The sequence below is a fragment of the Triticum urartu genome, chromosome 5A, assembly GCF_056163025.1.
Source record: "Triticum urartu cultivar PI428250 chromosome 5A, HENAU_Tu73, whole genome shotgun sequence".
Taxonomy (NCBI): domain Eukaryota; kingdom Viridiplantae; phylum Streptophyta; class Magnoliopsida; order Poales; family Poaceae; genus Triticum; species Triticum urartu.
Genome location: NC_141877.1, coordinates 317724899 through 317751355, shown reverse-complemented (window position 1 = coordinate 317751355; position 26457 = coordinate 317724899).

Sequence of the window (26457 nt, the reverse complement as noted above, 5' to 3'; positions counted from 1 at the left end):
CTCTATCTCTTTCTTCGTAGCATCTATTGCATTTGCCAAGGAGTGAGCTCTTCCAATGAACTGGTGCTTAGATGAGGTGCTATGGGCATTAAATGGCTTAGCAACTCAAGTCCCGAATGCATAGGTGCTTAGTTTTTTGTTGCTAAGTTTGCTTCATCTAGGTACACACGCTTATCACCGTTTCTTCCTGGGGTCACCAAACTAGTCTGTCTCTTCTTAATTAACTTGCCACATCAGACTTTATGCCTATGCGGCAGGCTTAGCACCTGTAGGATCAAGTACAGTAGTGGGCTATAAGCCCGCTTTACATGGCATTTTTGCATATGTGGGGGAAAGAGGCAAGGAAAAAGTGGAGGAGTGAGCTCTCAAGCAAGAGCCAGACTCTACATGGTGGAGCATCGGGAGAGGCACCTGTATGGAGGTGGTCAGGAATCGGGAGACTCAAGCCGGTCGTAGCACCGCAGTTAAAATGATAATGGCAAGTCAAATCACTGGGCCCCACCTATCCAGCAGTAACTCACTGTCAAATCACGCAACCCTACGTTTGCAGTAGCCTGCTCCCTCATCTTCTCGCGTCTCTGTCGAACCGACTAGGCGAAACTGACCCGCCTACTGCGCGGGAAAAGCCCCGCCCTCGACTTTGATGCATCTCAATTCCTGTAGAGAAAGATATGCCATTTGATGCACATGATAGGATTTTTTCCATTGAGTCTAGGCTAATGTACTGGTAATTTGGTCTAAAAACTACAGTAGTAACTAGTAGTACTATTACATGCTCGTAATTAATTAAACAAATGTACGGGCGACACAGACACACACACTAACTACTAGTACTACAACTTCTCACATGCTCGCCAGACGTTGTCGTTCTCCTTCCCGGCATTGTCGGCGACACCCCACCGTGCTTGGATCTCGGCCGACCTCTTTGTAGTAGCGCGTGCGTCCTCTTCTTTCTTGCGGCGGTGGGCCTCTCTTTTCTTGAGTGCTTTCAGACTTTTCCGCTCCTTCCGTGCGGCTTTGGCCGCCTCTTGCTCTACCGCCCATTCGGCTTTGGCAGCTTCAAATTCCGCCAACATAGGTGTGAGGTCGCGAGCGGCGATGAACTCGGCACGGCAGGATGCCACTGCTTGCCTACCATTCTGTGTGCGGTCGTGGGCAGCGAGGAACTCCGCGCGGCGGGATGCCATCGCTTGTTTACCGGTTAGTGTGCGACACGGTGGCATGAACGACGCTTGGTGACAGCTCTAGGGTGGAGTGGACGAACAACCGTAAAGTGCATTGGTTTGTCAAGAGCTCAAGGACAGGAGACGAAGGAAATTTGGATTCCCCTTCAATCCTGGTCTCATTTATTACCGAGTAAAATGCATTGGCGGTCATTGAACTTGTCTTGATAGCTCACTTTGATCATTGTATACGAGATATGGTGATTATACGGTCACTGGCTCAGCGTATAGCTCCGTATTTGTTTGGTTGACCAGTCAAACAGTCCGCATGCGCCTCATCAGCTCGTGTTCTTTATCTATCTATCTATGCGGGCCTACCTATCAGTGCAGAAAGAAATAAAAACCAAAATTATGCGTATGTGACATTACTGTTTAGACGTTTGCTGGAGGCCTCCGTGAACACCGAGCATGTATTCACCTGGCTCAACACCAACGGTCATACTCGTGACTCGGCGCCTTGCTCATGTATATCGTCCATCACAATGATAATTTATAAAACAGCCCAGCTAGAGAGGGTACTATGGTACGGAGTATGTACTATCGTGAGCAACCGATCATAGTACCACTGCACATGAGTGTGTGTCTGATCGATTTGTCCATTATTCGTAAGTTATGTATGGTTGTGTGGTGTCTAATGGTGGTTGTCGAATGCTAGCTGGGGACAAGAGCGGTTGCATGGACGCCTGGTTGTCAATACGTGCCGCATACGTTTCAAAGGCTCGTCATCCATGAGTTCACATTTTACCACCACGCCAGCGTCTGATCGCCCTGGCCTACCGAAACCCCTTCCATCGCAACCGCGCGCTTCCCGCCTGAAACGGTCACCGTCTCTACAGAACGTCAATGACGCATTCACCGGCCTTAACTGCAGGTGCAGTTGGTGCGTCACTGACATGCGGGCCTGATGCCCGTTGGGCCACATGTTAGTGAGACAACATATCTGCGGTTAAGTCACTGAAGCAGCGTCCGCATTCACGCCCGACGCGAGCTCTCACTAGCGCCGGCATTGCAGCAGTGCGACGACCGAGAGAGCACCACACGCGCGGCATCCCGGTGCAAGCGACTGCTCCGCGTTAATGACACCATGACTGCCGTTGAACCTACTCCGGTGCCAGCCGTCCATACGTCTGCCGCGGCTCATTGCCATTCACCCGCTATATTAACTTGAGCCCCAGCTCCCAGCCATAGCCAAAGGCCCACACTCATTCTCCTCCGGTCCCTTCCTTCTGTTGGCACCACTCCAACCATGGCCTCCGGGCACTCCAAAGCTCTCTTGGACGTACTGTCGCAGGAGCAGACGAAGGACATCAGTGGCTCCGCTCCGGGCGCGCTCCAAAGCTCTCTTGGACGTACTCTCACACGAGCAGACGAAGGAGATCGCCGGCTCCCCCCGGCTGCCCTCCGCCGCCACGACCACGAAGCCGGCGCGCGTGCGCGGGCGCAGTCGGCAGCGAGGAAGAGTAGTACACGGTAGGTTGCCACCGCTCTGGTTGCAGGAAGGCCACCGCTCCTCCACTCAGTCGACGCCAAGCTTGGTGGGATAAAAATCAGCGGCCGATTAGCCGCTTGACGACGACGTGGAGGCGGAAATATTCATAACCTTGTGCTCCGGCCTGCCGCCGCCGACATCCCGACGACCCTCAGGTATAAGTTCTTCGAAAGCGGCCTTGCTCTACTGCCCCAGCTCCCCACGTGTCTGCATGTGCATCTTTTTCTACTCCCATTAGCTCTTCCAAAGCCACCTAAATTTTTAGTATTATTAGAGGTAAAGCTACTTCATGCATTCGAATCTAGGGCTTTGTTCAAACAACAAAGAAAGGGGGGTAGTTGTAGCATGAATCTAGGACTTGATTCAAAGAGGAAATAATATGGTGAAAGTAGTAGAGACCGGATACCCAACCGGTCTCTTGGTTGAAAAGGTAAATAATGGGAAAACGCAGTACAAACTGGATAAGGAACAGATCTATTATTGGTTGAAAAAAGGATAGAAAGTGGCGGCTGGTGGACAAGTCAACAGAGTATGTCCAGGATTAGATTTGTTGCCCTCACATAGTAAAAGCTCTCCAGGATTAGAATTACTGCCCTCACATAGTAAAAGGTCTCAGAATTAGATTTGCTTCCCTCACATAGTAAAAGGTCTCTGGGATTAGATTTGCTGCCCTCACATAGTAAAAGGTCTCCAGGATTAGATTTGCTGCGCTCACATAGTACAAGGTCTCCAGGATTACATTTGCTGCCCTCACATAGTAAAAGGTCTCTAGGATTATATTTGCTGCCCTCACATAGCATGAACAAACTCGGCATCACCACTTTATGCCTGCTTGTAGGTACATTGTGCTGATGCGTCCACTGTCGCATGTCCTTATACCAACCTTTTGCTGTTGTTAATGTAAGGGCACATGTAAAATGAAGCGATCACACTGTTACCTTAGAGACATGTCTAACCAGTGTTATTGTTAATCTAATGCCTCCAGTGATAAGATGCAATTAAACTATGTTACACATGGCACTCCTGCTATTTTCCCCAGTATGATAAGTAAGTTGCTCCTTTACGCTGCTGAGTGTCCTGGTGTCCCCATGGTCCCATGCCCTAAAACCAACTCTTTAGCTGCTGTTGATTTATTGTATCTGGTAAACAAATAATACCACAATTAAAGTAATCCCATATTTGAGGAATCTCATTGTTGATCGTAATGCTTCTGGTAACATGAAGCATTGCTGACGTTTTAAAATTTCTACTGTCCTTGCGTGATTGGCATGAACATAATTAAGATGCTTCTTTTCATTTCGTATATGTTTCGTATATTCTTATTGACCAGCAACTATTTACTTTCTATCTTTTTGTGCAGATAGGGATATCCATTTCACCTTGTTGCTATTATGACCTTTTGGTGAACTGCACAAAACACTCTTTTTTGGAATGAGTGTCTTGTGCAGTTCAACTAAAATGTCACGTGGGCAACATATCTCAATTTTGGTGGAACTGCACAAAATGGTGATTGGAGTTTCCAAAATCTCTGTCAAGTTATGCTGGTAATCTCGTGCAACATTTTATTAGCCTTTGCAAGATGAGCCATCACTGTCACCACAATGGACTGCACAAAAGGATAAGAAAATTGTAGTTGCACCTTACATGAGCCGGACATCCAACCTTAATGTTCCTCAATTTTAGTGCAACTATTAAAGAAGAACATGCCAGCTCACAAGAGCAAGTACTTTTGGCTAGCTGAATGATGCAATCTTTGCTTCATTTCAGGTGAACTGCAGAAAAAGGCGCATGAATTGAATCATGGAACTCGAGGCAGGCCTCATCCGAGTGGAGCTGCAGGTTGAGTTCAAGGAGGCCACTATTAAAGTGAAATCATGCTCTTCTTGTTTGTGTTGTGCAAACAAGAATACTCAACTACAGATGTTGTGATGGTCAAGAGCATTCGCCAAGTTCTTCGATTGTATGACATGGCTAGCCAAGATGGATTTAATCCCGATATTCACTTTATCAAAAGGCTCTAATGGGTTGGTTCTGAATCTTGCAAGTTGGGAATCAATGAGATTTGTAGGCATCTTTGTTGTACTTATTATTTGAATCTTATTTGTTGGTTCTGAATCTTGGAATCTGGCAATCAATGAGATGTGTAGGCATCTTTGTTGTACTTATTATTTCGTTCTTATTTGTTGGTTCTGAATCTTGCAAGCTGGGAATCATGAGATGTGTAGGCATCTTTGTTGTACTTATTATTTGGATCTTATTTGTTGGTTCTGAATCTTGCAAGCTAGGAAACACGACATGATGATGCAGAGGACAACAACCATAACAAACAGTTCAAACTTGGTAGTATTATCTTTGTGAAAGTGCGACAAATGTGCTGATCGTGTGCGTCCTGAGAATAATAATTCTAATTGTTGTGCGTGTTGATCCTGTGGCACTGATAGAACGAGCCAATGCATTGCTTGTTTTAAGTATAAATTTCTATTAAAGATAATTAAATTTAAGTAAAGTGACCACTAACTCCCGTTATTACAGTACCAATACAGACCCGCTCGTGAACCGACGTGTGGCCGGAGTAGGTTTCTTAATGGAGGTGTTTGAATGCGCCGAGGGTGCATCTTCTGCCGGGCGTGCAGCGGACGAGGGAGGGGTAGTAACTGTTGTCGCATCTACACACTCAGTTTACTGTTGAATCCAGTTCCCCAAGAGCTGAAAAACGAACTGCTGCCGCCGCCTACACACTCGTTCACTTGAAAAGACTCCAATGGCGATCCGAGGGGTGAGCCTGCTGGATATGGACTTCAGCAAGGAATTCCCCTTTGAGTTCGCCGTTCAGTCCTATGGCTACACCAAGTTGAATGTGATGTACACCAACGGTCCGGACTCGGTGAAGCTCTGCCTCGCCGAGTTCAAGCAGTACCTATAGGACAAGAAAGCACAAGGTTGCAGGACTAGACCTTGTGCCCATCCATTCATCTCCTGACAGGGACCAGCGGATCGTCGTCGCCCAGGTATGTGTGTGGGACGTCGTCCTCCGCCTTGGTGCTCTAGACACGGCGCCGCCCTTTGTCGTTCCCAACATGGTCAGCAAAACAAGAGGAATCAGAAGACAACTGTTCGTCGAGAGGTTGACAGTCCCGGGCCCACCAGGTCCATGGCCTAGGTTTTGTTGTTTAACATGGGCGGCCCACGACATGTTTCAATATTTTTTGGATCCAGTAGGTATAAAGTGGCCTCTGGGCCTCCCAACCTAGCTTGTATGTAACATCAACAGCCCAAGTTATGTTTGTTTTTTCAAGACGACGCACAACTCAGTTCTATTTTTCTATAGGAATGCAAAATTGAACCTGTTTTCTATAAGAATGCAAAACTGAACCTATATTTATATCTTATTTTATTACATATATATATATATATATTAGAAACAACATAAGTTTCCGTTAAACCTGTCGTTCGTCCAACCATTTTATAGACCTTTCCACTTCCTTTATTTTTCGTTTTCATTAATCCTATATCTGAATTTTCTTCCACTTTCTTTTTCGATGTAAACTGAGTTTTCTCCCAGTACTTTTCCCTAGAACCAACTCAACTGTCCCATGTCTAGCCTAAGAAATAATAATACCCCACATACTATTAACTCATCAAATTTAAATAATATTTTATTTCGTAAGTTGAAAGTTCTTACAAAATAATAATAATAATTGTTTATATATAACTTGGCAAGTTAACTCCTAGTGATTGCGTACATAAGCTTGCAAAGATTTTACTGACCAATGCAGTAATAGACGTGCAATCATGTGTTTATATTTTTATAACATTTCTCCGTCTAGCCCAATATGATATTTTCACCCAGTCCAGCAACTCCGCGGATTTCGAGAAAAATGTAAATAGGCTTTAAATTCTCCAAAATATATAAATGGGCTACATAGATGCTACATCATTGTTTCACCCAGCCCACCAAATGGACTAAAAAACAAATGGACTAGGTGACATGTGGGCCAGTAGGTCGAAGCCTAAGAAGGCGTTGGATTTACATCCAACGGCCGGCATTCTTCTTCAATCTCTCATCTTCTTCCCCCAGCGCTGCCGGGAACGCCTGCTCCAGCCTCCGGCGTCCAGCGGCGTTGTTTTGCGCTCCTCAGCGAAACGCTACCCCGCCGACGGCTAGGCCATCCCTCCACTCCGCACCTCCTGTTATTCTCTGCCAAGTGTAGGCCCACCCCGCACCCGAACCAGTCAAGTTTCCTGCTCCTCTCCATCTATGACCCCACTGCCGCGTCTTCCCCATCTCTGGGTCATTCCAGTCTGGGGCCTCGCCGTCGTCCACCACCTTGGTGCACTCGGCGTGGCGTGGTCAACATACGAGAGTCATCGAAAGAGGACTGTACGTGGAGAGCCTGGCGGCTGGGACCCACGAGGTCCATGGTCGCATGCAAGGAAAGTTACTCCTTATTACGCATTGTATGTGGACTGTACATGGAAAGGGCTTCTGTATTTCATGGAAAAAAACGTTCCCCCCGCTGACAGGTCGGACCCACCAGCTATATCTTTGCACGCAAGGAAGTGCCTCCTTATTACGCACAAAAAAATGAATACCCCCTGCTAGCTGGGACCCACCATAGTGGGTGGCTGACTTGTGGGCCTACTAAGTTGACGGGGACGGAGGGCTTTGTCAACTTAGTCAATATGAACGATTCTAGCTCCAGTGACCGTACGATGTCCATCCAACAGCCATAGTACTTCTTCAACCTCTGGTCTTCTTGCTCCAGCCGCCCAAAGCAGCGCTGGTCGTGCCGCGTGCTCCTGCCTCGCGTGGCCGGCTGTGATGCCGCGGAGGCCTCACCGCCCCCTACTACTCCCACCGTTGGCCAGGGCATCCCTCTACTCACCCACACCTCCTGTTATTCTGCCGCAACGACAGTCTCACGCCGCAGCCGAACCAGTGAACCCTCGTACTCCTCTCCGCGTGGGCATCCACTGCCGCGTCTTCCCCGGCTCCGTGTTGTCCCCTTCCTAGGCCTCGCCGTCGTCCACCGCCTTGGTGCTCTCGGCGCGGCGTGGTCAATGTGGTCAACGACCGACTTCCATCGGAAGAGTACTATACGTGGAGAGGCTGACAGCTGGGTCCACGGCCATAGCCCAGTTTTTTTGTGATTTGCCAAGTAAGTTGCTTTGTCACGCTTGTTGGGCTGCAAATCTTTCAAGACGAGGAGAGCTTTATTCGGCTGGCCGAGAAAATGGCCTATCAGTAATGAGAAATGGATTGTACATTTTTAAAACACATCATACCGGCAATTAGTTTCAAATTTCTTTTTTTCATTTTGAGATTTTAAATTGCATTGATTTTTATGCATGGACAATTTGTTGGATTTTATATTGATATATATTTATTTTTAAAATCAGAAATCAGTTTAAATGTGACTCGAAATTTCGGGATTAAAAAGAGTTTGGACCGCACCGACATATGCAAAATTTTGTATAATTTTTTAACCGTGGCCACAGTATGGGCTGTAATGCTAACAAAAAGAATATGGAATCCAAAAAAACCTTAAGAATTAGCAAATGAGCTGTAAATTATTAGAAATAATGACAGATGGGCTGTATGCTGTTTTCCACGGATTTGAGGCTTTCCTAAAAAAAGGTTGGCGCACAAGCAGTGACTGTTGGATGTCCATCCAACAACCGTCGTGCTTCTTCAATCTCTGCTCTTCCTGCTCCATCCGCTCAAACAAGCACCGGCGGGACTGCCTGCTCCCTCCTCCCCGCGGCCGGCTGTGCTGCCGCACAGGCCTCACCGCCCCACCGTACTCCCATCGTTGGCCTAGCCATCCCTCTACTCACCCACACCTACTGTTATTCTCCAGCGACGGCAGATGAACCAGTAAACCCTCATACAGTCATACTCCCCTCCGCGTGGGAAACAACTGTCGAGTCTTCCCTGGCTCCGTGTCGTTCCCTTCCTAGGCCTCGCCGTCGTCCACCGCCCTGGTGCTCTCGGCGCGGCCTGGTCAACATGGTCAACGACTGACATGCATCTAAAGTGGACTGTGCGTGGAGAGGCTGACAGCTTGGTCCATGGCCGCACGCAAGGAAATGCCTCCTTATTAAGCGCAAAATAATGATTCCTCCACCTGGCATCTGGTACCCACCGAAAGGGCCTCTGTATTTTATGAAAAAAACGTTACCGCCGCTGATAGCTCGGACCCACCAGCTATATCTTCGCACGCAAGGAAGTGTCTCCTTATTACGCACAAAAAATATGAATACTCCCCCTGCTAGCTGGGACCCAGTATAGTGGGAGGCTGACTTGTGGGCCTAGTAAGTTGACGGGGATGGAGGGCTTTGTCAACTTAGTCAATATGCACGATTCTAGCTCCATTGACCGTACGATGTCCATCCAATGGCCGTAGTGCTTCTTCAACCTATGGTCTTCTTGCTCCAGCCGCCCAAACCAGCGCCGGTCGTGCCTCGTGCTCCTGCCTCCCATGGCCGGCTGTGATGCCGCGGAGGCCTCACCGCCCCCTACTACTCCCGCCACTAGCCAGGCCATCCCTCGACTCACCCACACCCCCTTTTATTCTGCGGCGATGACAGCCTCACACCGCAACCGAACCAGTGAACCCTCGTACTCCTCTCCGCGTGGGCATCCACTGTCGTGTCCTCCCTCGCTCCATGTCGTCCCCTTCCTAGGCCTCGCTGTCTCCACCACCTTGGTGCTCTCGGTGCGGCGTGGTCAATGTGGTCAACGACCGACTTCCATTGGAACAGTACTGTACGTGGAGAGGCTGACAGCTGGGTCCACGGCCGCAGCAAGGAAGTGCCTCCTTATTACATGCAAAATAAATATTCCTCCACCTAACAGCGGGGACCCACCGGACGGGCCACCGTATTTCGCTAAAAAACGTTCCCCCCTGACTGCTGGGACCACCAGCTACATCTTGGCATGCAAGGAAGTGCGTCCGGGTAAAAAACGATTCGCCCCCTGACTGCTGGGACCCACTAGCTACATCTTGGCATGCAATGAAGTGTCTGACAGTCGGGACCCACCTGGTCGAAGCATACATAGCGTTGTCATTCTGGTCGCGAACGTGTACGTACATACTGGTCGATATAGAGGCCCGCACGTGTCGTAGCATAGGCGCGCACGTAGCATGTACACGTACATACAACGGCCAGGGTGCAAGAAAGTAAATAGGGCCACGTACGTACATACGGGCGGGGTCTCGAACGCCTACTCGCGCGTACGTACGGCCAAGACTCGTGTACATGGCTGGGTCGGAACGGAGAAACAACGTCATCGTCATGTTCATGGGGAGCGCTGTGGCACCCTGGCTCAGAGAAAACTGGAACGCCCCGTATTCCAGCCCAGAGATCGAGGTGAAGTCTTCTGGAATACGGCACTGCTTAGCATAGAACAAACCAGCTCTCTGTTACAACATGAATATGATTACAAGGGTTCCGATATTACAATGAATAACATCGGCACGGCGACACTACGCCAACCACGGTTGCTCTATACAAGCAGCATAATACTTGAAGCAGCGGAACAACTACTGGCAGCGGAACAACGAACGGCGATGATGGACTCCAATCCGCAGGGACTCTGGCTGGAACGTTTATCCTAGCTCGCGAACACATGAACAACACCAAACAAGCAAGCAATCCAGGCACGACCTGCAAGCTGGCATGACACGCCAGGTCAGTACATTGAATGTACTTGCAAGCTCACACTAACCAGAAGCATTCAAGACAAACAACAGCATGGCAATTATAGGTTAAGCGGGAATTAACATGAGATCATTATAACAACATGACATGAGCACATGATATCTAATGTAATACTCCAAACAATACCAGATACCATCATGAAAGTAATCATAATAGCCACTAAGAATCCAAAGGCAATATGAACCTGATACAACTAGAACAATATGAGCATGGCATGAACATATAAATCTGACGATACTAGCATGCAGCATGATGACACTATATGCACCAATTTTTCTGCTCGAGTTATCTCCCAACCATCACACGTAGCACTTACCAACCTCGGACATTACACGATCATCTCAGGATCAAATCAAGCTTGGTATAAACAATACCGTAGTAATCATTAAATGACCACAAGGAGATTGATCTTTACCCATGATTTCTCGCACAACACCACGAATATCCAACAACTCGGTATCCTCGATACCACGGTGATCTTTCCGGCGATCACAACCAAAGTAACTCATGATCCTTACGGCGATCATCGCCAAAGTAACTCGTGATCCTTACAGCGATCACCCCCAAAGTAACTCGTGATCCTTACGGCGATCACCACCAACTTATTTCATCACCGAACCGGGGTTGTCATTAATCAAGTTATTATTAATACTGTTGACTCACGGTGGGACCGACACGAACTGGGCCCTTATCCGCGGGCGCGGCTGTAGCGACCCGACCCGAATGGATCAAGTCTCTGTGCTTAAGTGTCATCCCTGGATCGGTATGCTGACACACACAGTACTCAAGGATTTATACCAGAGGTAAATCACATGTAAAAGTAACGCAGATACTATTACCTCAATCCAAATAGCGGAAGTAACAAGGTTGTGGATTCCCATCAACCCCAACGGCAAAGTTGAGTGTAGAACTCGTAACCCTAACGTATCACTTACTCGTCGTAAGAAATCCTGCAACATGAGACGTTGCAGCCATAGAGGGTCAGTACATTGAATGTACTGGCAAATTCACACCATAGAGAAATGATGAACAATGGCTATCACTACATGCATATATAGCTGGTGGAAAAGCTATATGGTTATAAGGTTTTTGCGAAAAGCCAATTTTTCCCTACTGCAAAGGAATAAATTTTATTTAACTATCATGGTGGTTGTTGAACATTGAGAATGGTTGATAGCATTCTCAATCCCAAATAATAACATCATTAAAACCCAACAAAATTAATTAGAGTAACATGATGAGATTCACATGATAATCCAAGTACTAGATACTCAAGATGTCCATAACCGGGAACACGGCTAATCATGATTAGTTTATACACTCTGCAGAGGTTTGCGCACTTTTCCCCACAAGACTCGATCTCCTCCGTTGGATTTCTCGCACTACATGGTGTTTGAGAAACGGATGACCGAGACAAAGTCTTTCAGAAGCGTTTGCACCTTACGATGGGTAGACCGTTCCACCTACAACTCCTACATCTGCTAATCTACCACTGTAAGAGTTCACACGACTTAATCAACTATGTTAGAGCCCATAATAGCTTGTGGCTGCACACGGAAGTTTCTAGTATGAATAATCTCATGATCCCTTTGAACCTGGGTGGCAGTCCATAAAAAAACAGGCAACCCTGGAATACCCAGGTGCCTATACAGGCAATCGCTGGAATACCCAGGTGCCTCAATCCACCCAGATGTGTGTTAAAGTTGCCACCTTAAGTAAACCATTAATTAACAATCTCACATCTGTCATGAATACTCTCAAACCCAATCCACGTCTACCGAGCATAGCATGGCAATATAAGCATAAAGTAATAGTAACTCCCAAGGTTTCAATGCAGGGCAATATGTTCCTACCTCATCAACTACTTCCCAATACCCACATGTTATCAATCCTATTCATGCAATGTTTGAGGTTGAAACTAATGCATAAAAACTCGGTATGAAAGGAATATGATCAAAGTGTGAACTTGCCTGCAATGTTGATGAAGATGATTCGCACTCATAACTCTTGATAGTTCTACTCGTCACACTCCGGTCAATCTATCCTAAGCAAGCAATAGTAACCACACATAAGCAATCACTCAAAATATCAGAAAGATCGAAAGACGATTCGAAAAACTTCAAAACCAAGCAAATAACTCTTACAACATAAAACAATTTCTAACAGTACCAAAATTATGTGAATTTGGCCTTATCAGAAAGTTTAGGTCAAGGGCTTCGATTTGCAAAAAGAATCAACTCAAACGGAGCTACGAAACTCAAGTTATGATCAAACAAAGTTTGAATACAAATCTGGTCTAATTCAAATTTTAAAATTTCAAAAACATGTTTGGGTTGGATTACTGGATAGAGGGGATCATAACGAAGAAGTGGGCGTTGGTTTCGTTGGATTTGGACAAACGAGTAAAAAGTTATGGCTATTTGAAAAATCAGGGTCAAACTGTTTTACGGAAGAAGAAAAAATAGCTACAGGCTAGGGTCTAATGTATAAATATGTAGACTAATTGATAATCTATTTATTTTATCGTATTAGTCTAAAAATAATAACTACGGAAGTATAAGAAGAGAAAAAAAACAAAGAAAGATACCTTTATAAGGCAGTGAAAAGATGACTTTGGAGAGAAGAGAAAAATTTCTAGAAGTCGCGCCGGACAGGAGAAATATATTTTTCTTAAATAAATTTAGTCAAACCAAAATATTGATTTAATCTGAATCGGATGATTTTTGGAGGCTCTATGGGTCTATATTTATTGGTAGAAAAGAGGCTTAAAGGTCAAAGGCTAGGCAATGTGGGACTAAACATAGACGAAAATATACGAAACAGAGATGAAAAGAGGTGAGCGGCTCAGGCCTTCGGCCGGCCGCGTGCACGCTGCAGCTGCATTTTTTTTTACAAAATTCGGCCTAACAAGAAAAAAATAATAAAAACAAAATGAAAAGGCTGGCTGGGCCTGGCCTATTTACGAGAGAAAAAAAAACAATGAGGCGCTAGAAGCTCTTGTACTGCGCATTTAGGCGGTAAATAAATATGGACCGTACGTACAATTTTTTTTAAAAAGAAACAGAAGGAAAACCGAATAAAAAAATTAAATAAAAAATTTATATAGGCATATTATATATCAAAAATTTTAGAAAAAGATTTTCTACGACATGAACATTTTCTAGCATTAAATAAAATACACACAAATTCTAATAATTCCAACAGTGCTCTTGCTCTAATAAGATCCAACAAAATCATTTTAAAAAATACAAAAATGAAATCAAATTTATTTCTCTCCAATTTTCTGTTGTAGGGAATCATGTTACCCTATTTTCCATGTATTTTATTTTTGGAGAAAAATGATTTGAATAAAATCCAAATAACTCCAAATTGAAAAATAATTCCAAAAGACTTTGAATTTGATCCTTTGAAACTCCCAACTCATATTTCATATAATTTGAAGAAGTCATTTTATCTCCTCGCGTGAAAATCATTGAGTTGCATAAAGTTTCAGAATTGGAAATATTTTCCAAATGAAATTCAAATATTTTCAACAGCCCTTGTCATTTAAATAAATGGAAGAAGTCATGTCATCTTCTCTCCAGGGTTTCGTGGTGAAAAGAATTTGAATTCACGGAGATCACGAATGAAAAATGAAAGTTTGGGAAAGTCCTTTTATTCCCTCTCATTTAACTTTCAAAAAGGTTTTGAATTTCACTCAATTTCACACAATCAATCAAACAATCAATCAAATCTATCTATTTATTATAACATTCCAAAATTTAGAATTTTGGGATGTTACAGCGGCTATCGATAGATTAAATACACTCTGCAGAGGTAGCACACTGTAGCCACATCACGGAACCCATGGCCTCGCACTCCCATTCGGGTGGACCAACGGCGTTCCGACAAAACCGATCTACTGTCGTGACACTCTCCCAGCCACTCCGACCCAAATCCCCAATAGGCCGGTCCTGGGTGGCCCCGTGTCTACCAAAGACACCCCGACCACCATCGTGGTCAAAACTCCCACTCAGGGACACTCCCACTCGGGGACTGGATCCATAAAAATAAAAACAACGGGCACACAAGGTTATGTCCGCCTACCTGATCAGGGTAAGCACGCCCATAACCTTCCCTCGTGGGAGGCACCGGCGAGATGCATGACAATAGATCCAGTTAGGACCTTACCCATACGGTAAGTGTGGTTGCACTGGTCAGTTTCGATATGGCGACACCATGACTCACCCAACAGTTGTTCAAGTTCAATTAAATCCGGTTAAACTTGAATGCAAAATGCTGAGCCATGATAAAATAACATGATGCAATTACAAAGCATGAGCATGATGTCAACATAAACACGGGATGCAACGTAACTGTCCATCATATCAACTATGAAATAATCTCCAACTGAACATGGCATAATGACGAGCATAAATATTACAAGTGCAACACTACTCATAGTATAACATAACATGACCACTAGCATCAACCATAAATAACATGCAAGAACTTATCAATAACATCACCGAGTAACACTTAACCAACTAACAGCAACGGAACAATGCATATTAACAGTACTCGGTAACCGACGTTAGTCATGCACCGAAGAGCATGACCAACCCAACATGTACTACTATCAAGCATGGCAATATGAAAGTAATACTAGCAACTAGCAGGGAATGATAATCAGGTGCATAACAACATAGCAGACAAGTAAGCACAATCCCAGAAGCATTACCGAAACAACGATAACCATATTTTAAACAAGCAATCATTTAATAAATATTCAAGTTGAAAACCATGGCTACTGCATGACTATCATGCAAGTGGGTATTGTGGCTTGCGTGGGGGTGACAGAGACTCTAGGAAGAAGTGCGGTGAAGCCGCGGAACGAAACATCGGACGGTTTTCTCTCGGAGGAGGCTGATTAGAGGCAAGGGAAAAATGGTCATTTTCACTGTGAAACCACCTGGTGAAAATGTTACCAAAAGATAGAGCTCGACGAGACGAAGAAGTGAGCGCTAGTTTCACCTCAATCGGAGTTACGGTTGAAAAGTTGTGAAGAGTTGAAGATCAGGGACCAATCTGTGAATAAACTTCAGCAAACAAGCCCCTGAGTGGATAAGGGAGAGGCGCAAAATCAGAAGTGCGCTTTTTGAAAAATAAAACACACTTTAGAGAAAATAAGAAGGAAACATGCTTTCAGGCAAATGAAAGCGCACTAAGAGAAATACGCTTTCAAACAACTGAAAGCGCACTCACCTGAAAGGCGCCTCCACTTATCCACGTGGCAGGGTGCTGGGCCACTAGCTCATGGGTCCCAGGCGCAGGGGTGCGATCGGGCATGGCTTCTTCCTCCTCACCCCTGTGCTCGCGTGAGGCAGAGCAGGGCGGACAGGGAGGAAACGACGATGGGGCCGGCCGGCCCAGGCCAGCTCCGGCCAAGGGGAGGGCACGGGCGGCTGCGGCGGGGCCTGCCTAGCCCGTTCCCGCGGTCAACCGGCGCCGGGGCGGCCTGGAACAGCTGCGGACAGCGGCGACTCGAGGAGGACAGAGAGGCGGACGGGCGGTGGCGGTAGGGGGCTTCCGGTGATGGGAAGGTGAGGGAGAGAGGGCGGGAAGACTCGTCGGAAGGAGGGGGTGGCTCCAGTGGCAATGGGAGGGAGAGAGGAGCACCAGATGGCCGGGACGACGAGGTGGCCGAATGGTGGAGGCGACGGCCAGACTAGAGAGGCGCGGCCCCGGGGCTCTCCGGCGAGGGGCAAGGGGTTGGGGCGATGCGCAAGGATGCGGGGAAGCTAGTGGACAACACCGGAGGAGAGGAGGAGGCTCAAGCTAGCCGGGACCAAGGAGGGACCGCGGCGGCCGAGGCGAACTCCAGCGAAAATAGGAGAGGGCAGAGGACTCTGGTGGGCGAGGAGGCTTGGGGAGAGGCTGGTGAGGTGCGGAGGGGTTCGGGGGTCCTTATATATGTTGGGGATCGTAGCAGAAATTTAAAATTTTCTACGCATCACCCAGATCAATCTATGGAGTCATCTAGCAACGAGGGGAAGAGGAGTGCATCTACATACCCTTGTAGATCGCGAGCGGAAGCGTTCAAGAGAACGGGGATGATGGAGTCGTACTCGTCGTGATCCAAATCACCGATGATCCTAGCGCCGAACGGACGGCACCTCCGTGTTCAACGCACGTACGGAGCGAGGACGTCTCCCGTGCCTTGATCCAGCAAGGAGGAGGGAGAGGTTGAGGAAGAGGGCTCCAACAGCAGCACGACGGCGTGGTGGTGGTGGAGCAGCAGTACTCCGGCAGGGCTTCGCCAAGCTCTTGCGGAGGAGGAGAGGTGTTGGGAAGGGGAGGGGCTGCGCCTTGGATGTCGTGTGCAGCCCTCCCCTTGCCTATCTATTTATAGGGGAAGGAGGAAGGGGGCCGGCCCCCTCTAGATGAGATCTAGAGGGGGGGCAGCCAAGGGGAGGGGGCTTGCCCCCCAAGCAAGGGGGCGCCCCCTTAGGGTTTCTCCCCCAACCCTAGGCGCATGGGCCCAAGGGGGGATGCGCCCAGCCCATGTAGGGCTAGTTCCTGTTGGGTTTCGTAGTAATTTCAAAAAATTTCCTACGCACATGCAAGATCATGGTGATGCATAGCAACGAGAGGGGGAGAGTGTGATCTACGTACCCTTGTAGATCGACAACGGAAGCGTTTACTTGGTTGATGTAGTCGTACGTCTCCACGGCCCGACCGATCAAGCACCGAAACTACGGCACCTCCGAGTTCTAGCACACGTTCAGCTCGATGACGATCCCCGGACTCCGATCCAGCAAAGTGTCGGGGAAGAGTTCTGTCAGCACGACGGCGTGGTGAGGATCTTGATGTACTACCGTCGCAGGGCTTCGTCTAAGCACTGCTACAATATTATCGAGGACTATGGTGGAAGGGGGCACCGCACACGGCTAAGAATATGATCACGTGGATCAACTTGTGTATCTAGGGGTGCGCCTTGCCTCCGTATCCGGCCAAGAAGAGGCGCGCCAGGAGGAGTCCTACTCCCTCTGGGAGTAGGACTCCCCCCTTTCCTAGTTGGAACAGGATTCGCGGAGGGGGAAAAGAGGAGAGAGAGGAGGAAGGGGGGCCGGCCCCTCTCTCCTTGTCCTATTCGGACCAAGGGGGGAGGGGCGCGCGGCCCATCTATGGCCACCTCTCCTCTCTTCCATTAAGGCCCACTAAGGCCCATATACCTCCCGAGGGGTTTCGGTAACCTCCCGGTACTCCGGTAAAATCCCGATTTCACCCGGAACACTTCCGATATCCAAACATAGGCTTCCAATATATCAATCTTTATGTCTCGACCATTTCGAGACTCCTCGTCATGTCCGTGATCACATCCGGGACTCCGAACAAACTTCGGTACATCAAAATATATAAACTCATAATATAACTGTCATCGTAACCTTAAGCGTGCGGACCCTACGGGTTCGAGAACAATGTAGACATGACCGAGACACGTCTCTGGTCAATAACCAATAGCGGAACCTGGATGCTCATATTGGCTCCTACATTTTCTACGAAGATCTTTTATCGGTCAGACCACATAACAACATACGTTGTTCCCTTTGTCATCGGTATGTTACTTGCCTGAGTTTCGATCATTGGTATCCAATACCTAGTTCAATCTCGTTACCGGCAAGTCTCTTTACTCGTTCCGTAATACATCATCCCGCAACTAACTCATTAGTTGCAGTGCTTGCAAGGCTTCAGTGATGTGCATTACCGAGAGGGCCCAGAGATACCTCTCCGACAATCGGAGTGACAAATCCTAATCTTGAAATACGCCAACCCAACATGTACCTTTGGAGACACCTGTAGAGCTCCTTTATAATCACCCAGTTACGTTCTGACGTTTGGTAGCACATAAAGTGTTCCTCCGGCAAACGGGTGTTGCATAATCTCATAGTCATAGGAACATGTATAAGTCATGAAGAAAGCAATAGCAACATACTAAACGATCGGGTGCTAAGCTAATGGAATGGGTCATGTCAATCAGATCATTCAACTAATGATGTGATCCCGTTAATCAAATGACAACTCTTTGTCCATGGTTAGGAAACATAACCATCTTTGATTAACGAGCTAGTCAAGTAGAGGCATACTAGTGAAACTCTGTTTGTCTATGTATTCACACATGTATTATGTTTCCGGTTAATACAATTCTAGCATGAATAATAAACTTTTATCATGATATAAGGAAATAAATAATAACTTTATTATTGCCTCTAGGGCATATTTCCTTCAGTCTCCCACTTGCACTAGAGTCAATAATCTAGATTATACTGTAATGAATCTAACACCCATGGAGCCTTGGTGCTGATCATGTTTTGCTCGTGGAAGAGGCTTAGTCAACGGGTCTGCTACATTCAGATCCATATGTATCTTGCAAATCTCTATGTCTCCCACCTGGACTAGATCCCGGATGGAATTGAAGCGTCTCTTGATGTGCTTGGTTCTCTTGTGAAATCTGGATTCCTTTGCCAAGGCAATTGCACCAGTATTGTCACAAAAGATTTTCATTGGACCCGATGCACTAGGTATGACACCTAGATCGGATATGAACTCCTTCATCCAGACTCCTTCGTTTGCTGCTTCCGAAGCAGCTATGTATTCTGCTTCACATGTAGATCCCGCCACGACGCTTTGTTTAGAACTGCACCAACTGACAGCTCCACCGTTTAATGTAAACATGTATCCGGTTTGCGATTTAGAATCGTCCGGATCAGTGTCAAAGCTTGCATCAATGTAACCTTTTACAATGAGCTCTTTGTCACCTCCATATACGAGAAACATATCCTTAGTCCTTTTAAGGTACTTCCGGATGTTCTTGACCGCTGTCCAGTGATCCACTCCTGGATTACTTTGGTACCTCCCTGCTAGACTTATAGCAAGGCACACATCAGGTCTGGTACACAGCATTGCATACATGATAGAGCCTATGGCTGAAGCATAGGGAACATTTTTCATTTTCTCTCTATCTTCTGCAGTGGTCGGGCATTGAGTCTGACTCAACTTCACACCTTGTAACACAGGCAAGAACCCTTTCTTTGCTTGATCCATTTTGAACTTTTTCAAAACTTTGTCAAGGCATGTGCTTTGTGAAAGTCCAATTAAGCGTCTTGATCTATCTTTATAGATCTTAATGCCTAATATGTAAGCAGCTTTACCGAGGTCTTTCATTGAAAAACTCTTATTCAAGTATCCCTTTATGCTATCCAGAAATTCTATATCATTTCCAATCAGTAATATGTCATCCACATATAATATCAGAAATGCTACAGAGCTCCCACTCACTTTCTTGTAAATACAGGCTTCTCCGAAAGTCTGTATAAAACCAAATGCTTTGATCACACTATCAAAGTGTTTATTCCAACTCCGAGAGGCTTGCACCAGTCCATAAATGGATCGTTGGAGCTTGCACACTTTGTTAGCTCCCTTTGGATCGACAAAACCCTCTGGTTGCATCATATACAACTCTTCTTCCAGAAATCCATTCAGGAATATAGTTTTGACATCCATCTGCCAAATTTCATAATCATAAAATGCGGCAATTGCTAACATGATTCGGACAGACTTAAGCATCGCTACAGGTGAGAAGGTCTCATCGTAGTCAATCCCTTGAACTTGCCGAAACCCTTTTGCGACAAGTCGAGCTTTGTAGACAGTAACATTACCGTCGGTGTCACTCTTCTTCTTGAAGATCCATTTATTCTCAATTGCTTGCCGATCATTGGGCAAGTCAACCAAAGTCCACACTTTGTTCTCATACATGGATCCCATCTTAGATTTCATGGCTTCAAGCCATTTTGCGGAATCTGGGCTCACCATCGCTTCTTCATAGTTCGTAGGTTCATCATGATCTAGTAGCATGACTTCCAGAACAGTATTACCGTACCACTCTGGCGCGGATCTCACTCTGGTTGATCTACAAGTTTCAGTAGTATCTTGTTCTGAAGTTTCATGATCATTATCATTAGCTTCCTCACTAATTGGTGTAGGTGTCACAGAAACAGTTTTCTGTGATGCACTACTTTCCAATAAGGGAGCAGGTACAGTTACCTCATCAAGTTCTACTTTCCTCCCACTCACTTCTTTCGAGAGAAACTCCTTCTCTAGAAAGTTTCCGAACTTAGCAACAAAAGTCTTGCCTTCGGATCTATGATAGAAGATGTATCCAATAGTCTCCTTTGGATATCCTATGAAGACACATTTCTCCGATTTGGGTTCGAACTTATCAGGTTGAAGCTTTTTCACATAAGCATCGCAGCCCCAAACTTCAGAAACGATAACTTTGGTTTCTTGCCAAACCATAGTTCATAAGGCGTCGTCTCAACGGATTTTGATGGTGCCCTATTTAACGTGAATGCGGCCGTCTCCAAAGCATAACCCCAAAACGATAGCGGTAAATCAGTAAGAGACATCATAGATCGCACCATATCTAGTAAAGTACGATTATGACGTTTGGACACACCATTACGCTGTGGTGTTCCGGGTGGCGTGAGTTGCGAAACTATTCCGCATTGTTTCAAATGTACACCAAACTCGTAACTCAAATATTCTCCTCCACGATCAGATCGTAGAAACTTTATTTTCTTGTTACGATGATTTTCAACTTCACTCTGAAATTCTTTGAACTTTTCAAACGTTTCAGACTTATGTTTCATTAAGTAGATATATCCATATCTGCTTAAGTCATCTGTGAAGGTGAGAAAATAATGATATCCGCCACGAGCCTCAATATTCATCGGACCACATACATCTGTATGTATGATTTCCAACAAATCTGTTGCTCTCTCCATAGTACCAGAGAACGGCGTTTTAGTCATCTTGCCCATGAGGCACGGTTCGCAAGTACCAAGTGATTCATAATCAAGTGGTTCCAAAAGTCCATCAGTATGGAGTTTCTTCATGCGCTTTACACCGATAAACCTAAACGGCAGTGCCACAAATAAGTTGCACTATCATTATCAACTCTGCATCTTTTGGCTTCAACATTATGAATATGTGTGTTACTACTATCGAGATTCAATAAGAATAGACTACTCTTAAGGGTGCATGACCATAAAAGATATTACTCATATAAATAGAACAACCATTATTCTCTGATTTAAATGAATAACCGTCTCGCATCAAACAAGATCCAGATATAATGTTCATGCTTAACGCTGGCACCAAATAACAATTATTTAGGTCTAATATTAATCCTGAAGGTAGATGTAGAGGTAGCGTGCCGACCGCGATCACATCGACTTTGGAACCGTTTCCCACACGCATCGTCACCTCGTCCTTAGCCAATCTTCGCTTAATCTGTAGTCCCTGTTTCGAGTTGCAAATATTAGCAACAGAACCAGTATCAAATACCCAGGTGCTACTGCGAGCATTAGTAAGGTACACATCAATAACATGTATATCACATATACCTTTGTTCACCTTGCCATCCTTCTTATCCGCCAAATATTTGGGGCAGTTCAGCTTCCAGTGACCTGTCTGCTTGCAGTAGAAGCACTCAGTTTCAGGCTTAGGTCCAGACTTGGGTTTCTTCTCTTGAGCAGCAACTTGCTTGCTGTTCTTCTTGAAGTTCCCCTTCTTTTTCCCTTTGCCCTTTTTCTTGAAACTAGTGGTCTTGTTGACCATCAACACTTGATGCTCCTTCTTGATTTCTACCTCCGCAGATTTCAGCATTGCGAAGAGCTCGGGAATAGTCTTATTCATCCCTTGCATATTATAGTTCATCACGAAGCTCTTGTAGCTTGGTGGAAGTGATTGGAGAATTCTGTCAATGACGCTATCATCCGGAAGATTAACTCCCAGTTGAATCAAGTGATTACAATACCCAGACATCTTGAGTATATGCTCACTGACAGAACTGTTTTCCTCCATCTTGCAGCTATAGAACTTATTGGAGACTTCATATCTCTCAATCCGGGCATTTGCTTGAAATATTAACTTCAACTCCTGGAACATCTCATATGCCCCATGACGTTCAAAACGTCGTTGAAGTCCCGGTTCTAAGCCGTAAAGCATGGCACATTTAACTATCGAGTAGTCATTAGCTTTGCTCTGCCAGACGTTCATAACATCTGGTGTTGCTCCAGCAGCAGGCCTGGCACCCAGCGGTGCTTCCAGGACGTAATTCTTCTGTGCAGCAATGAGGATAATCCTCAAGTTACGGACCCAGTCCGTGTAATTGCTACCATCATCTTTCAACTTTGCTTTCTCAAGGAACGCATTAAAATTCAACGGAACAACAGCACGGGCCATCTATCTACAATCAAACATACATAAGCAAGATACTATCAGGTACTAAGTTCATGATAAATTTAGGTTCAATTAATCATAATACTTAAAGAACTCCCACTTAGATAGACATCCCTCTAATCCTCTAAGTGATTACGTGATCCAAGTCAACTAAACCATGTCCAATCATCACGTGAGATGGAGTAGTTTCGTTGGTGAACATCACTATGTTGATCATATCTACTATATGATTCACGCTCGACCTTTCGATCTCCGTGTTCCGAGGCCATATCTGCATATGCTTGGCTCGTCAAGTATAACCTGAGTATTCCGCGTGTGCAACTGTTTTGCACCCGTTGTATTTGAACGTAGAGCCTATCACACCCGATCATCATGTGGTGTCTCAGCACGAAGAACTTTCGCAACGGTGCATACTCAGGGAGAACACTTCTTGATAATTAGTGAGAGATCATCTTATAATGCTACCGTCAATCAAAGCAAGATAAGATGCATAAAAGATAAACATCACATGCAATCAATATAAGTGATATGATATGGCCATCATCATCTTGTGCTTGTGATCTCCATCCTCGAAGCACCGCCGTGATCACCATCATCACCGGCGCGACACCTTGATCTCCATCGTAGCATCGTTGTCGTCTCGCCAATCTCATGCTTCCACGACTGTCGCTACCGCTTAGTGATAAAGTAAAGCATTACAGCGTGATTGCATTGCATACAATAAAGCGACAACCATATGGCTCCTGCCAGTTGCCGATAACTCGGTTACAAAACATGATCATCTCATACAATAAAATTTAGCATCATGTCTTGACCATATCACATCACAACATGCCCTGCAAAAACAAGTTAGACGTCCTCTACTTTGTTGTTGCAAGTTTTACGTGGCTGCTACGGGCTTAAGCAAGAACCAATCTTACCTACGCATCAAAACCACAACGATAGTTTGTCAAGTTGGTGCTGTTTTAACCTTCGCAAGGACCGGGCGTAGCCACACTCGATTCAACTAAAGTTGGAGAAATTGTCACCCGCTAGCCACCTTTGTGCAAAGCACGTCGGGAGAACCGGTCTCGCGTAAGCGTATGCGTAATGTCGGTCCGGGCCGCTTCGTCCAACAATACCGCCGAACCAAAGTATGACATGCTGGTAAGCAGTATGACTTATATCGCCCACAACTCACTTGTGTTCTACTCGTGCATATAACATCAACACATAAAACCTAGGCTCGGATGCCACTGTTGGGTTTCGTAGTAATTTCAAAAAAATTCCTACGCACACGCAAGATCATGGTGATGCATAGCAACGAGAGGGGGAGAGTGTGATCTACGTACCCTTGTAGATCGACAACGGAAGCGTTAACTTGGTTGATGTAGTCGTACGTCTCCACGGCCCGACCGATCAAGCACCGAAACTACGGCACCTCCGAGTTCTAGCACACGTTCAGCTCGATGACGATCCCCAGACTCCGATCCAGCAAAGTGTCGGGGAAGAGTTCCGTCAGCACGAAAGCGTGGTGACGATCTTGATGTACTACCGTCGCAGGGCTTCGCCTAAGCACTGCTACAATATTATCGAGGACTATGGTGGAAGGGGGCACCGCACACGGCTAAGAATATGATCACGTGGATCAACTTGTGTCTCTAGGGGTGCCCCTTGCCTCCATATATAAAGGCTCAAAGGGGGGAGCCGGCTGGCCAAGAAGAGGCGCGCCAGGAGGAGTCCTACTCCCTCCGGGAGTAGGACTCCCCCCCCTTTCCTAGTTGGAATAGGATTCGCGGAGGGGGAAAAGAGGAGAGAGAGGAGGAAGGGGGGCCGGCCCCTCTCTCCTTGTCCTATTCGGACCAAGGGGGGAGGGGCGCGCGTCCCATCTATGGCCACCTCTCCTCTCTTCCACTAAGGCCCACTAAGGCCCATATACCTCCCGGGGGGTTCCGGTAACCTCCCGGTACTCCGGTAAAAATCCTGATTTCACCCGGAACACTTCCGATATCCAAACATAGACTTCCAATATATCAATCTTTATGTCTCGACCATTTTGAGACTCCTCGTCATGTCCGTGATCACATCCGGGACTCCGAACAAACTTTGGTACATCAAAATGTATAAACTCATAATATAACTATCATCGTAACCTTAAGCGTGCGGACCCTACGGGTTCGAGAACAATGTAGACATGACCGAGACACGTCTCTGGTCAATAACCAATAGCGGAACCTAGATGCTCATATTGGCTCCTACATTTTCTACGAAGATCTTTTATCGGTCAGACCGCATAACAACATACGTTGTTCCCTTTGTCATCGGTATGTTACTTGCCTGAGTTTCGATCGTCGGTATCCAATACCTAGTTCAATCTCATTACCGGCAAGTCTCTTTACTCGTTCCATAATACATCATCCTGCAACTAACTCATTAGTTGCAATGCTTGCAAGGCTTCAGTGATGTGCATTACCGAGAGGGCCCAGAGATACCTCTCCGACAATCGGAGTGACAAATCCTAATCTCGAAATACGCCAACCCAACATGTACCTTTGGAGACACCTGTAGAGCTCCTTTATAATCACCCAGTTACGTTGTGACGTTTGGTAGCACATAAAGTGTTCCTCCGGCAAACGGGAGTTGCATAATCTCATAGTCATAGGAACATGTATAAGTCATGAAGAAAGCAATAGCAACATACTAAACGATCGGGTGCTAAGCTAATGGAATGGGTCATGTCAATCAGATCATTCAACTAATGATGTGATCCCGTTAATCAAATGACAACTCTTTGTCCATGGTTAGGAAACATAACCATCTTTGATTAACGAGCTAGTCAAGTAGAGGCATACTAGTGACACTCTGTTTGTCTATGTATTCACACATGTATTATGTTTCCGGTTAATACAATTCTAGCATGAATAATAAACTTTTATCATGATATAAGGAAATAAATAATAACTTTATTATTGCCTCTAGGTCATATTTCCTTCAGTTCCCTTTCCTCTACGGCCCATTAGGCCCTCCGAGAGAGGTGGCCCCTCCCGGTGGACCCCCGGAACCCCTCCGGTGGCCCCGGTACAATGCCGATATGCCCCCGAACCTTTCCGGTGGCCGTATGACAACTTCCTACATGTAAATCTTCACCTCCGGACCATTCCGGAACTCCTCATGACGTCCGAGATCTCATCCGGGACTCCGAACACCATTCGGTAATCACATACAAGTCTTCCTAATAACCCTAGCATCATCGAACCTTAAGTGTGTAGACCCTACGGGTTCGGGAACCATGCAGACATGACCGAGACAACTCTCCGGCCAATAACCAATAGCGGGATCTGGATGCCCATGTTGGCTCCCACATGTTCCACGATGATCTCATCGGATGAACCACGATGTCGAGGATTCAAGCAATGCCGTATACAATTCCCTTTGTCAATCGATACGTTACTTTCCCGAGATTCGATCGTCGGTATCCCAATACCTCGTTCAATCTTGTTACCGGCAAGTCACTTTACTCGTTCCGTAATGCATGATCCTGTGACCAACTACTTAGTCACATTGAGCTCATTATGATGATGCATTACTGAGTGGGCCCAGAGATACCTCTCCGTCATACGGAGTGACAAATCCCAGTCTCGATTCATGCCAACCCAACAGACACTTTTGGAGATTCCTATAGTGTACCTTTATAGCCACCCAGTTACGTTCTGACGTTTGGTACACCCAAAGCACTCCTACGGTATCCGGGAGTTGCAC